A 13,313-nucleotide genomic window follows, 5' to 3' on the forward strand; every position below is an offset into this window, starting at 1 on the left:
AAACTTTGAATTCCTCTAAACAGGATAGATAACAGAAAAAATACACAGAGAGCCCCCTTGCTCTCTGATCACTCTTTTTAAGACCGCTCCAATGAAGCAAAAGAGATTCTCAGTTGGCTTTTACAGCTTCCAAGTTGTCAGGACTTTGGCTACACTCTGGCACTTTCTCCATCATCTCTTTTTCTGCTTCTTTATTCAGAACCAGTCTAGACTGGCTCAGGACAAAGTTACCACCAAAAACACTGCTGCGTCACACATTGCATCACGTTGCATTTTGAACAGCTGAATGAAAAGCTATTTTGAGAGATGAAATACATTTTTGGACAGCGATCACACGCTGCAGTGTGTTAATCTTCAGTGGCTTCATGTTGGAAGCAGCAAACTAGCGCTTCAAAATATCTCGACTGCTTAAAAAAAAAAAAAAAAAAAAAAAAAAAAAAAAAAAAAAAAAAATCGCGCTTCCTGGTAAGACACTGACTCTGGAGAAAAAGCTGTGCCATTAGTGTCACACTGTGTTGCCCCATGCTGTTCCTATCAGTAAATGGATACTACAACCAGCCTCAATGCTACAGGGAGAGAGAGCTGTGACACACAAAGTTGGATAGACTGTTTGTACCAGATGTAGCAGCCGTTTTCAATTTTTCCTTTCTCTCTCCCATATAAGAAAAGGAAGTGATCGGGGGGGGGGATACAAAAATCAACAAGTCATTATAAAGTGATTATAAAGGGCTCCACATCTGAATTTTATAGTCCGTTTATGAATATGAATACATCATATTATATGCAAAAGCATGGGGTGAAGATATGGAAACTGCAACCTCAGCAGATGATCAGCTTGTGCTGAAAGGGAATTGTGAATAAACACCTCAGATTAACACACTTTAGTTGCCTCATGAGAACATGCGACTCTTGTCACATTAAATCACTATAATAAAAACACACCAGACATATTCTTGTTGCTATTCGTTACTATTGTTTCACATTTTCTTTTTTCGGTTTAAGGGAGCTCATTTTTTGTGTCATATTTTAACATTCCGAGCTACTTGGTTTTGTGACAGTGAATTATTATTTCTTTTTATTGAGCTGCAAGGATATGAATAATATAGAAACATTTTGTTCTTTTTTTCTTTTTTCTTTATTTGTTACGTCCTTTAAAAGTTCAATAAAAGCATTATTAAAAAATACTTGTAATGATCAAGACAATCCTGTGAGGGCCTGTTTGTCTCAGCCTCAGGGCCTGACTAACCCAAAGACTTCTTTAGAAAAAGGGAGGACCCAACCCATGAGTTACAATCCTAGCTAATGTGCGATTACAGAGCGAGAATACAAAGAAAGAGAAATTAGTGCAAGATTAAGGTGTTGTCTTCTACAGGTAGTAATCACTAGCTTGCGATACAAAATTATCACAAATCCTCACTCATAATACAATGTTACTGTGATTTTTTTCAACATTTTTCAATATGCTGAGTAATGCATTAACATATATTGTGATTTATCACCGTTTCTCAACTGCAAATTATGTCCTTTGTTAGTATGTTTCACTCAATAACAAAGAGGTAGAGCCAGAGGTAGCTTTATCACGCCAAGTGTGTCGAGCAAGCCCAACAAAGTGGAGAAGTGGATGGACAGGAAATCCAGGTTACAGAGAGGGGAGTTATCAGATGGGTGCAGGTTAGGGGTCGGGTCAAATGTGAGCAAAAGCTTTGTAAACCTCACACAGTGTGAGGTAGAAGCCACACTGGACACTCACAGATACCCAGCCTGTTGGTCTACACCTTTGTCTCCAGTCTTCAGGCTTCAGTTTGTTGATTTACATTATTTCTTACAACTGTTTGTTGAGTCTAAATCCTTTTCCATTTGTCCTCCATATGGTCTCAGATGTCACACTCCATTTTCTAACCACTTATTCTTAACATTGTTTACAATGCTGGCCTTTGCTGTGAAGTGTCTAGGGGAAAGGACTATCCAAACACCTGCGGGAACAGCAGCGTTTAAAAGCTTTCACTGCAGCAGGCCTGTCATCTCTTTCCTTCTGTGGCTTGGCTGAATCAAAGGAAAGCTGTAGCTGTACTATAGCAAGTCTTTTGTAGTTAAAAAAATAAGCACTATAAGCAAATACTCAAACACCCAAAAAAAATGATGCGCATAGAGAGACAAAGAAGTGATGACACTAATGCATAATGAAGCTGGCTCGCTCTAATCATACCATTTTAACGACAGACATTTTAGTTTGAAGGACAGAATGAATGCAAAACTGATTCGCCGAAAATTCGAGCAGAGACACTTAAAGACCTGTTGAATTTTAACGAAGCTGATGAGACTAGCCATCACCGTCTTTATTCGGCTTGTAGAGCATTTGAGTGTGCTGGAGTGGGCATATGCGTGAGACTGAATTAATGACGTGTGTGTTGGTGTATATGCCAGATTACTAATCAGTGCTTAGACAAAGGCCGTATGTGTGCAAGTCTGTGCATCTCTCTCACATATTGCCCTCCACGTCTGCATAAAACCTCTATCAGCAGGAATGTCAGGATTGTCGGGTCAGCAGTGGTGACATCATGGCAGCCAGTCAGAGGCAACAACAAGGCCTCGGCACCAGTTTCCTCTTGGTTGCATCAGCAATGCAATACCAGACTGCGGATCAATGACACCCACTCCAGCCCTGTTTCCTGCTTATTGAGTCTACAAACGATTAATGCAGACAAGAAACGGATATACCTTAAAAAAAAAAAAAACCATTAAATTAAAATCTTCATGAACTGACTGTGCAGAGTTAAATCTCAGTCAGTAACAATAGGCTTGAAATGCTTTAAGCCCTAAATTTGGCCACAATGTAAGCTGGCAAAAAAAAAAGAAAAGAAAAAAAAAGCACAGATAAATGGCTTTATACAAAACATGAGCACAGATGAGACTCCCAAATCTTCACTAGTTTTAAGAGGTTTTAAAGTCAGGAGTGAAGAAAATATATCTGCACAGAATTAACACTGATAAACCTAAGAAACCAACATATATAACAACATTGTTCCCACTATACCGTCACTTCTAGAATGGACAAAGTCGTCTTTCATATTTCCCCGTGTCAGCAATTAAGGTCCTAGCGTGTGTTTGTATATGGGAGTGCAAGTGTATGTGTATTTGTATGTGCAAAGTGTCCTTCAGGTCATAAGATAAAGTACACCTGAGGCAGGGGCAGGGAGCCACTTTGCAGTGTTACCACAGTAACCAAACACAGAAGCAACCACCTGGTTGGTAGAGCCTAAGAAATGAAGCTCAAGGGGAACCACTTCAGGACAGCAACCAATGTTTAAAATCCTCTCAAATTGGCCTCATTCCCAAACACAGGCCTTATTGTGTCAGTGCCATGATGAGTGGAGCACAGATCACAGACAGCTGTTGAATCTTTCATGGAAATTCAAGAATAACTGAGGCTATTGTTCAGCTCTCATTACAACATAGAAATAAGTTAGGCCAATAATGTTCATATAATCTCCACACAGTTTAGGGCACAGTATATCCTGTGAGACATTTAAAAACCCATGCCAGCCATGACTGTTTTAGTTCTCTGCTTCATCATAACCAAGGACCTACTACCATGCTTTGAGCCTGAAAGCACTATGACAGTTGTACTTTCTTATATAGCACAATTCATTGTACTTAAACTCAATGTGCATAAAACGAAGATAAAAAGATAAAAACCTATGCATTTTCACTGTAAACCTGCAAAGTAGTAAAATACAAGTTAAATACATACAAAATACACAAACACACACACACAAACCTACAGCTGTGTAAGGCTGGAGAACAAGAAGGCAGAAGTAGACAAGGGATGAGAATAGGGAGCTGTTGGAACGCTACTATGCAGGTAATCCCAGCGGAAGGGGTTACATGAAGAAATCAGGGCCGTGACCCCAAACTGTGTGAGCGGCTCCAGCAGATCCCAGGAACGACATCCGAGATCTTGCTCCAGAAGAGTGCAGTCGTTGGAACCTCTAGCTCCCAGACCTCTTGTAGAGGACCCAAGCTTGAAGGATAAAGACTGCCAGCACGGATGAGTGGGGAAATATATATAACAAGACAGAGGCTCTCTATGATGATGTTCACCTAACCTGGCACAGAAATCATATTTTGAAGACTAAAGATTAAACTTTTTTCCAAATAACAGTTTTACCCATGTATTCATTTCTAAGAGCAGATTATACAATTTCCCATAATACTATTTTTTTTTTTCTCTGTGCAAAACAGTTTTTAGTAATCGAATTCTAAATATATAGAAAACCTCTGCGATGTCCCAAACATGAAGCTGACATGTTGTATGAAAAATAAAAACAATATAATGAATAACCCAGACACCTTAAAGATTTATGATAAATATGGGCGCCAGTTTAGCTCACAGGGTGAGCAGGCAACCATATGCTGCAAGGCCTTTTCTACTCTCCACTACTGCACCATCTACTAAAGTCAGAAGGCCCAAAAAAATAATTAAAGTACAGCACGTATGACTAGCTAGTTTTTTCCCAAGAGATTTATTTAAAAGGTATTTATTAGAAATTACCCACAAAATAGCTTTGGGCTCTTATGGTTAATACTGGTACCTAATTACATTACCTGTTTGCACTAGTTACTCTCAGCCCATATGTGGACCAGCCAGTTTTCCCTCAGAGACGACTTAATAGAAAGCCAGCTTAATTACAAAATCCTAAACACAAAGTTATAGACCTCTGTCAAAGACCGTGTTTTTCCCCCATCTATATCTCGAAAGATCAAATCAACAGTCCAAACAGGAACTATGTTAGCCAATCATGTTTCTGCAGTGATGGATGCACGTAACAGAGAGGCAGAACAGTTTCAACTTCACTGTAGCAAGCACACTTCTCTATTTTTGTGTGTTTTACTTCCATGAATAACATGAATCAATAGAGTATTTCTTCAGTACTCTCACTGGATGGGCAGAAATGTAATCGTATCAGCGCTCTGAATTAGACCATTAATGAATTATCATTCTGTTCAGAAAACAAGCATCACTTTTTTCATTCAGTTGGATGGGGACTTAAAAAGTTACTCCTCACATAACTACCCAGAGACATAAGCAAGATGCTTAAGAAGTGAACTTGCCTCTTGATGGACTTTGATTTCCTTCCTTTTTGGAATGTGTAAAATGAGTGCGTGATGCCATATCTTTAAATTTCAAAATAAAACATGGATAAAACTTTGTGTTAGCAGGAATCCCAGTAGATCAAACGGCTAGAGTTAAAAAATATTTTTTAACGAGCATCAAATAGTGCTCCCACTCTATTGCTAACATGGACATTAGAGTTAGAGTATCTCTAAAATAAGGCCAATTTATTTTTAACTTTAAGATTACTGTTCCAATTAGTAATGATTGTTTAATCACTGACTAATTTGTACTGGATGCTCTATTTACTTAGTAGGTGGATAGTTTAGTACCTAGTATTTTAAACAAGTTCAACCATGTGCTCAGCTAGAAAAGAAACAGTGCAACACAACAAAAAAAAGCACCTAAATCTAAACAAATAAGGTCATTTGTTTCACTCACCTCCTGCAGTCTAATGGACTCTGCAACTGCCTGCCTGATGAAAAAGGAGAAGAAGGAGAGGAAGAAGAGCGAGACAACCCTCTCACTGTATGTGTGTGTCGTGCTCACAGGCTACCTGATCCACAGCCTGAGGAAGAGACAGCGAGAGAGAGAGAGAGAGAGAGAGAGAGACCAGGTCAGAACAACGCAGACGGGAGGGGGCAGCTGGAGAGAAAAGCGAAGTGGTGCCGCCATTCCCCGTTACCCGGGAAACCAACGCTCTTTCAAAGAAAAATGGCCAATGGCAAACACCGGCAATTGTGTTCAGACAAAAAGTCACATGACTGCCCAAACACCACTCCCTATACACTGAGAGAGAGGGGAAGAGAATAAAAAAGAAGGATGGCGTTTCGGGGTGGAGGGGTGATAGAGGACCTAGGATAAAGAGACAAGGATAGAAAGGGAAAGAAACTCAAAGTATAGCCGACCTGACGCTTGAGTGAATAAACTTTTTCCACCTAGTCTAAACTTAACATGAAATAAATTGGAAACTATTTTTTTCTGTTAACAATAGGATATTAAAAGAACAGTTGACACACTCTATAACTTCCTTTCCACTTTAGTAATGTTTTTTTATATGTAGTGCATTAGCATACACTTTCTGACAGGACACCATCATGACCAAATGACACTTGTCGTCTTCATGAAACATTAACCAAAACCACCCGTCACACATATACCAGCTTTAATAAAACAAAACAGCTGTATGTGTAAATGTTACATTTAAATTTTATATGCTGTTGGGCTATCATTAGACCACTATAATCATGAAAAGGGAAAATTTGGGCTTTCTCAGTCATCTCAGTTTACTATGCCCCCCCCCAATGTAATAAGATACTGGCTTCAGCTGCTCTCTTGCAGAAGAAAAGGATTAAAAAAAAGGCTGAGAATAAGACTGAACAGTGATTGTGGTGCTAGCAGCAGGGACTAGTGCTGGTTTCGTTACCAACAGCTCAGTAGTGCATTTAGAATCACTTAGGGCCACAGGTTGTGTCATCTCCCAATTGAAACAATCTGAGGACCCCCTCCCTAAACCAAAATTCACTTAACACCACACACACAGTATTGCCATTAACAGTGTGTATAGCTTGTAACTGTGTGATAGCAAAAAATGAATCAATTATCAGAAGAAAACACTAATAGACCATTAAAAAAAAAAACCACACACACTATTTGTAATTGCATTGAAAAAATAATGACTATTAATACTAGGAACTTGGGAGAAAAAAAGTTTCCATCTTAACAGCACTCATGGCAGTACTTCTCTTAAAACCCAAAGGAGTCAATCCAGTGTTTACCGAAAGGCTTGAAGACTTGGAAACGGTAACTGCCATCATCTCAAACACTTCAACACGCCCGACTTACAAACAGCCCCAGAGCACAGCAGATGTCTGAGCCAAATGAAGCCAGCAAAGCTGCATCATCTGTAGGAAGTGGCGATGCAGAAATCCGTTTTCAGGTTGATTTATTTGATCCAATATCAACAGATGACTGAAGCGTGATCTGAAATCCATGTGCACAGGAGAACTTATTACTGATCTTATCCTGCCCCTTGGGCTGGATACAATCACTTCCCCACAAGGTTAGTGTTATCTCGGAGCATGAATGGCCAACAATTCTTCAGCTGTTTTAAGCTAAAATCTTTTCAAAGCTACTTTTACATTCGTTTACTTTATTGTTGTCATGACTTATTTATGTTTCCACTTTAGACCATTGTAATAAACCTAAACTTCAAAATTAGTTTGTATTTTTTTTACTATGCACTCCCTGAATAGTCAAGTAAATTGTAGTGAGGCTTTCCAGCTAACTGTAAATTCCCTACAAAGCAGTGAGACAAATATGGTCTACAAGTGATAGGCAGATGGTTTATTACCCTGATGATATCACACATCCATCACTCTCTCTGCAATATAGTGAACACTTGAACACAATCATCTGCCTTTTAATACATTGCTTCAGTGACACTAAATTACCCCGCTTCAGCTGTGGCTGGTAGGTCTCATTCTCCAAAGGCATCTAGCAAGAAAAAAGGGGCTCAATTACCTCCCTACAACATGAATGGCGACACAATAACAGCAATAAGCCTCAGCAAATGAAGACGATAGAGCCGCCTGTATCAACTGCATGGACAGTCATAAAAGAAAGAAAGGTTATGGGGAGGTCTGCCAGAGGCTTAACAATCCTGTACCAGCTTATCAATAGATAACACACACATTGTAGCTCTAGGCTTATCACAGATTCTTGGGATATGCTTGGAGATACCTGAAGATTGACCGATTCATAAAATGACACATTGAGTTATTTGTCAGTCTTTCTAAAAGTGTGTGACCGACAGTCTTAATAACTTTCTTCTATGAATATTCAGAAGAAATATGAATGCACTTTCTAAATTAAATTAATTAAAAGCCATAATTACAAAGTATCCACGTGCGGATTTGCTCCCGAGAGTCTATGATGTGAGTGAGTTTGAGATTATTTTCTCCTGCCTTATTGGATTGAAAATTGTACGAACTCCACTAATCTAGTACATTTTTTAAGTATATCAACATAAAAATACATACATGTATGAATGGCATGCAGACACATTTCAAAATGTCAGGACAAGAGCATCAAAATGCTGGAAAAGTAGCGTAAGGCCTAAAAAAATAAAAATAAAAACAAAAACACAAGTCAGTGAGCTCTAGTGCCCGTCCCAAGCCCAGATAAATGGGGAGGAAGGGCATCTGGTGTAAAATGCTTGGCAAACCAAGCGTGTGGATCATAAACATTTCCATACCAGATCGGTCATGACCAGGTTAATACTGGTGCTATTGGCCAACAGGGTGCAGCGGAAACTGTCCTGTTGGTCTATGGTGAAGCAAGGTGTGTTCAGAGGCAGTGAGAGAGAAGGAAAAGCAGGAGTCTGGAGGTGAGAGCAGCCGAAAGATGAAGAAGGAGAAAAAGATAATTGACATTTACTTATCAAATAGTCAGAAATGGCAAGATGATGCATAGCCTTGTGTCAAATATGGTAGCAGACTCAATTAAATTTAAAAAATAAAATTCCTCAATATAAAATTGACTAAACTGGGGGTACTTCACTGGCCGACATATGCTGGTGTAGGGCTGTTCCGATATAACGATATATATCGGATGACGATATAAAAACGTCTATCGTTGCATTTTACGCTATCGTTTGTTTCGTGGTGTCGCAAAATAAACTGTTTACGGCAATATTTTTTCATTATTTTGATGGTCACTGTAGTGGCTATATTAATTTCTTAAAGTTCTCTCTTTCTCTTATATTTAATATAACCACACTACAGACAGACAAGCGCTTGTTTTTATGCCTTGTCGTTAGCAACAACGACGGTAAAACAACCTCGTGTCCGCTTGTTTATTTTCCACATTAACCTTTCACAATAAAGCTCAAGATCCTGTTGAGACTTTTCAAAATAAACTGAATCACGTGAAAGATGCAGAGTATTTACCATTGACTGTAGAAAGTCAATGGTATTTACGGATGAGAAGCAAAAAAAGAGCCGTCAGGTGCTAAAAAATAAACCTTAGACTCAAACGTTAGAACAGGCTTTTCCCCGCAGCACGCCATGTAATAAATACTCACAAAGAAAACGGCGGCCGTTACAACTTATGTCTAAAAATGTATAGTTTCATGCATCGGTTAAAACACTCGGCTCCAGGTACGCGACGCCCAGCTGGAATCACTTCACGCAAGTCGAGCTGCCCGAGATTCACAGAATTTACAGAAAATGTTACATTTTTGTGATTTATATTGTTATCGGACGATAGATGTCTTAATATCGGGATATGAGATTTTGGTCATATCGCACAGCCCTATGCTGGTGATTGTTTATAGAAGAATACTTATCAGTGAGCACTGGTATTGTGATTGTTGTATCTGTCAGGAGAAAGTACCTGATGCACTGTTTAACATCTGCAGTGGAGCGTACTGTTGCTGGCTGTCTATTCTTCATTTCACAAACACAAAGAGCTCTTAAAGGACAATGTGGTGCATGTACCTGTTCCAACTTTTTCAAAGCACGGTGTTAATTTTTTTTTTTTTGTTAAAGGATGTCGCATTGCACTTTTGCATTAATCTGAGTGGACTAAAGGAGACCACTCAGTACTCAGTCTCGGTCTCATTCAGTGATTCATGCTACATTCGCTGATAAAATCCATCAAGGACTGATTCTATAACTGTCTCACAAATCAATCATGGCTTTCATTTTTGCAAATGTACATTAAATATTTACAAAATGCTTCTAAGTAAAACATGAAGAGGAAGCAAAAACAGTTTACAGAGCTGAACGATTGTTTTAAAAAGTGAAGTGGGAAAGTTTTTTTTTTTTTCAAAAGGAGGAAGAAGCCAATATAATACAACACGGTGTGTGAGAGATGCGACAGAGAAGTACAAACAACATATGAGAAGTGGAGGAGATACAAGAAATCAATACGAGGAAGAATCAAATACCAAATACAAATAATAAATCTTAAAACACCTCACATCAGAATAGCTAGGCAAACATAAATAACAGATAAAAAGTAAATAAACTGATAAACGTCTTTGTATACAGTAGGTATACTTTGAATACTTGGTGGAAATATTTGTGATATATTTATAAAATCAATTAATTGCATCAACAATTTATGAATATTTTTGTTGCTTTTGCATTTATTGACCTTTAGAGTTTTGACTGTCGATAAAGACATTTGAAGAAACAGATAACGCGGAAAAGTGATGTGTACTTTTCCTTATTATCTATCAAGCCAAACAATAAGCAATCATATCAAATGCACAGATTTTAAATCAGCACAAAATGCAGATGCATCAGTAGGCCAATAAAAAATGGCTGACAACTACAGATCAGTGTTGACGTAATGTACTTAGATTTTAAAAATAATACAAATGATGTGTGAAAATATGTCAACATGTCAGGTGTACCAATGGCCAGCACCTCCATCAGAAATGTTTAGCCTACATAGACACTATGGTCGTGCCATATCATACCGTCCCTAATGATTCCAGTCATTGTCATCTGACATGTATGATAGCAAGAGCTGCACGTCAACCTCCAGTGACGTTATAGCAAAACGAGAACTACTTTACCAACCACCAATAAAACACAGTGCTATGGAAATATGCAAGAAATCTGTTCCTGCTCAAGGTGGAAACAAAATAAACATACTTGTTTCACCAACTGAGGCGAAAACACACCGTCATGTGCAACCAGGCTACAAGGAGAGCAGCTGGTAATGTGTGGCCCAAAAGTAAACAAATGACTCAACCGAGCATTGCTGAAGCACTTGCTAGTTGCACTCCATTTGACAGGAAGAGCAAACATGGAAATTGCTGACATGGTTACGCAGTGGAAAAGCACAGCTTTAAAGAACTGGTCAAAAAGCTCAACTAAGGTTACAACATCGCAGGCTGAAAATATTTTTCAAGTTCCATTTGAGTATGTGTGAATACTGAGCGTCTCCTTAAAAGTTACAGGGTTAAGTTACTTCACTTATTGCTGTTGTTAAAGTGTTAATCAGTTATTGATACTTTTATTTAAAATATCACAGGAAATCACTACATAGGCTACTTTTGTGCTTACACTTGACTTCTGCGGTGTCACTGCTATTGCCCTATATTGTTGGGCGGCCTTGAATAAATTGACAGCTTGAATTCTGTTACCCGTTTGGTGGGTGGAGTGGTTGGTGCTCTGGCAGTAACTCACTGAAAAAGGACATAAAAATGCCCTTCATTTTGTTTGCACTACTAAATGCTGCTTCCTTTGGGCTGCACTCAATAAAATGTTTTTCAGTATTAATTTTCTATGTTGACAAAAAAATTTTATATATACATTACAAATTTCCTTGAAATATTGTTATATAACGTTGATGCTAACAAACATGAATCAGTATTTTGAGACCTGGAAAGATGAAAAATCATGTTCTGACAGACAAAAATAATGTTGGAAAAATTGTGTTCAGGAAAATAAATCCATAGATTAGAGGTTGTGACTACTTCCCAAATCGTTCTATGACATAATTGCATATTCAGCATGATTTGAAACTAGTTACTGAGTGCATAGTGTTGTTAGGAAAGTGTTCACTAAGGTGACTGTGCAAGGAAGCAGAGGGTCATTTTCCTATGGATTTCTATACCGCTTCAACTGTCTTCTGGCAACCAGAGAAGTGCCCCCCTACTGGCCAATCAAAGGAATGAATGTTTACTTCACATTAGCATTGGCTTCATTTTTGAGACCTGAGAGCTACGTCCATCTTCTATATGCAGTCAATGAGCATCGTGGAGTTTTGTGAAATGATAACATTTCTTCTCATTGCCAGTAACTTCAGTGTACTGTATAAACATCATTTAAGCGATTATTTGTAAAGCTTCAGTTGATCTATTTACATAAAAATATATTAACATAGCAACAATCCAACTAAACCTACACAGGAGCTGCTCCCATCAACATAAGTGGACCATTAACACCACAAAGTGGGTAGGTAAATTTTGTATCCCAGTTTATCGTTAGCCTGTCACCATCCTGCAGGTGCTCTGAGCTCAGTTGCCAGTACTTGTTGCATTACCACCAGTCTTAAAAAACATTTCCGTTCAACTTTATCTTGATATGAAGAAAGATTTAAAAAGAAAAAAAAGAAAAAGAAACGAAATTAAATTAAATGAAAACAACTTACAAGTGAGTTAGCAGGCGTTTTCAATTCAGCGGACAGTCGAGTGCTTCATCTCATCTTCCAGCTGCTCGCTGTGGGCAAAAGTCCGCACTCAAGTCCGGTAAAGGCAAGCAACACGACTTCCGGTTCGCCCTTTCAAATTAAAGGTCTTAACGACAAGCTTGTGAAAAAAATAAAATTAAATAACGTGAAATGCTAAAAGTTGTACCTCCCCAGAAGCGAAAATTATATTGGAAATAAACAAAATAAACAAAAACTCGTGAACATCTGCATTAAAAATAAGTGAGTTATAATAATATTAATGAGCAAAGATCTCCTGTGCCCCAAAGCAACATGGCTTCGAGGTAAGGAAGTAACAATTCACCTCACACCTCACCTAACAATTGCTTCACCTCACACAAAGGTGTGATCTGACGTCTGTGCCTCCTGTCATCTCTTACTGGAGTCATTTTGTTAGGGAATTTGGGAAGAATTTGGACTTTCTTTTTTTTGTTTGTTTATGACAAACAAAATGAAGGCGGCCTCTTTCAAATTAATTCATAGGTTTTACCCTGTGAAAAACACGCATTTTTTGTGAGACCTTTCTAGAGACTTGCTCCCATTTATTTTGGTCTTGTACTTACGCACAGCTTTCATGGAAAGACATTGTTTATTTTATTTCTAACAAAATCTTGTCAGACTTTGTACTTTTCTACAAAAGAAAATTTTATATGGTGTACTGACTTTAGCGAGAAGGACTCAAAGCTTTTTACCTCATCTACTTGACTTTACTCCTTGCCAAATTACACATCCATAAATGATAAAAACATTACAATTTGTAATGCTTGTAATGTCTTTGTTTAATGTTACCGTCGCTCTTTTCTTTTTTTCTTCTTCCCCTATATGTATCTGTATTTGTTTATATACATGCTTGTATATAAACGGACTCCTTTAGTCCACTCAGATTAATGCAAAAGTGCAATGCGACACCTTTTCTAAAAAAAAAAAGTCAACAACATGTTTTAAAAACGTTGGAACAGGTATATGCACCACG

General features: G+C 38.2%; 1 protein-coding gene across 1 annotated transcript in view; it reads right to left on the reverse strand.

Moving 5' to 3' along the window:
- Nucleotides 1-12,351, reverse strand: part of LOC134631541 (ras association domain-containing protein 7-like) — a 37,067-nt gene extending 24,716 nt beyond the window's left edge. The window contains exons 1-2 of the mRNA XM_063479966.1: nucleotides 12,284-12,351; nucleotides 5,555-5,681 (exon numbers count right to left, since the gene is read on the reverse strand). The gene's annotated coding sequence lies outside the window, so the exon portion shown is untranslated. The remainder of the gene's footprint in view (nucleotides 1-5,554; nucleotides 5,682-12,283) is intronic.
- Between the last annotated feature and the right edge of the window lie 962 nt (nucleotides 12,352-13,313).

Source organism: Pelmatolapia mariae, linkage group LG7 (assembly GCF_036321145.2).
Source record: "Pelmatolapia mariae isolate MD_Pm_ZW linkage group LG7, Pm_UMD_F_2, whole genome shotgun sequence".
In the NCBI taxonomy this organism is placed as follows: domain Eukaryota; kingdom Metazoa; phylum Chordata; class Actinopteri; order Cichliformes; family Cichlidae; genus Pelmatolapia; species Pelmatolapia mariae.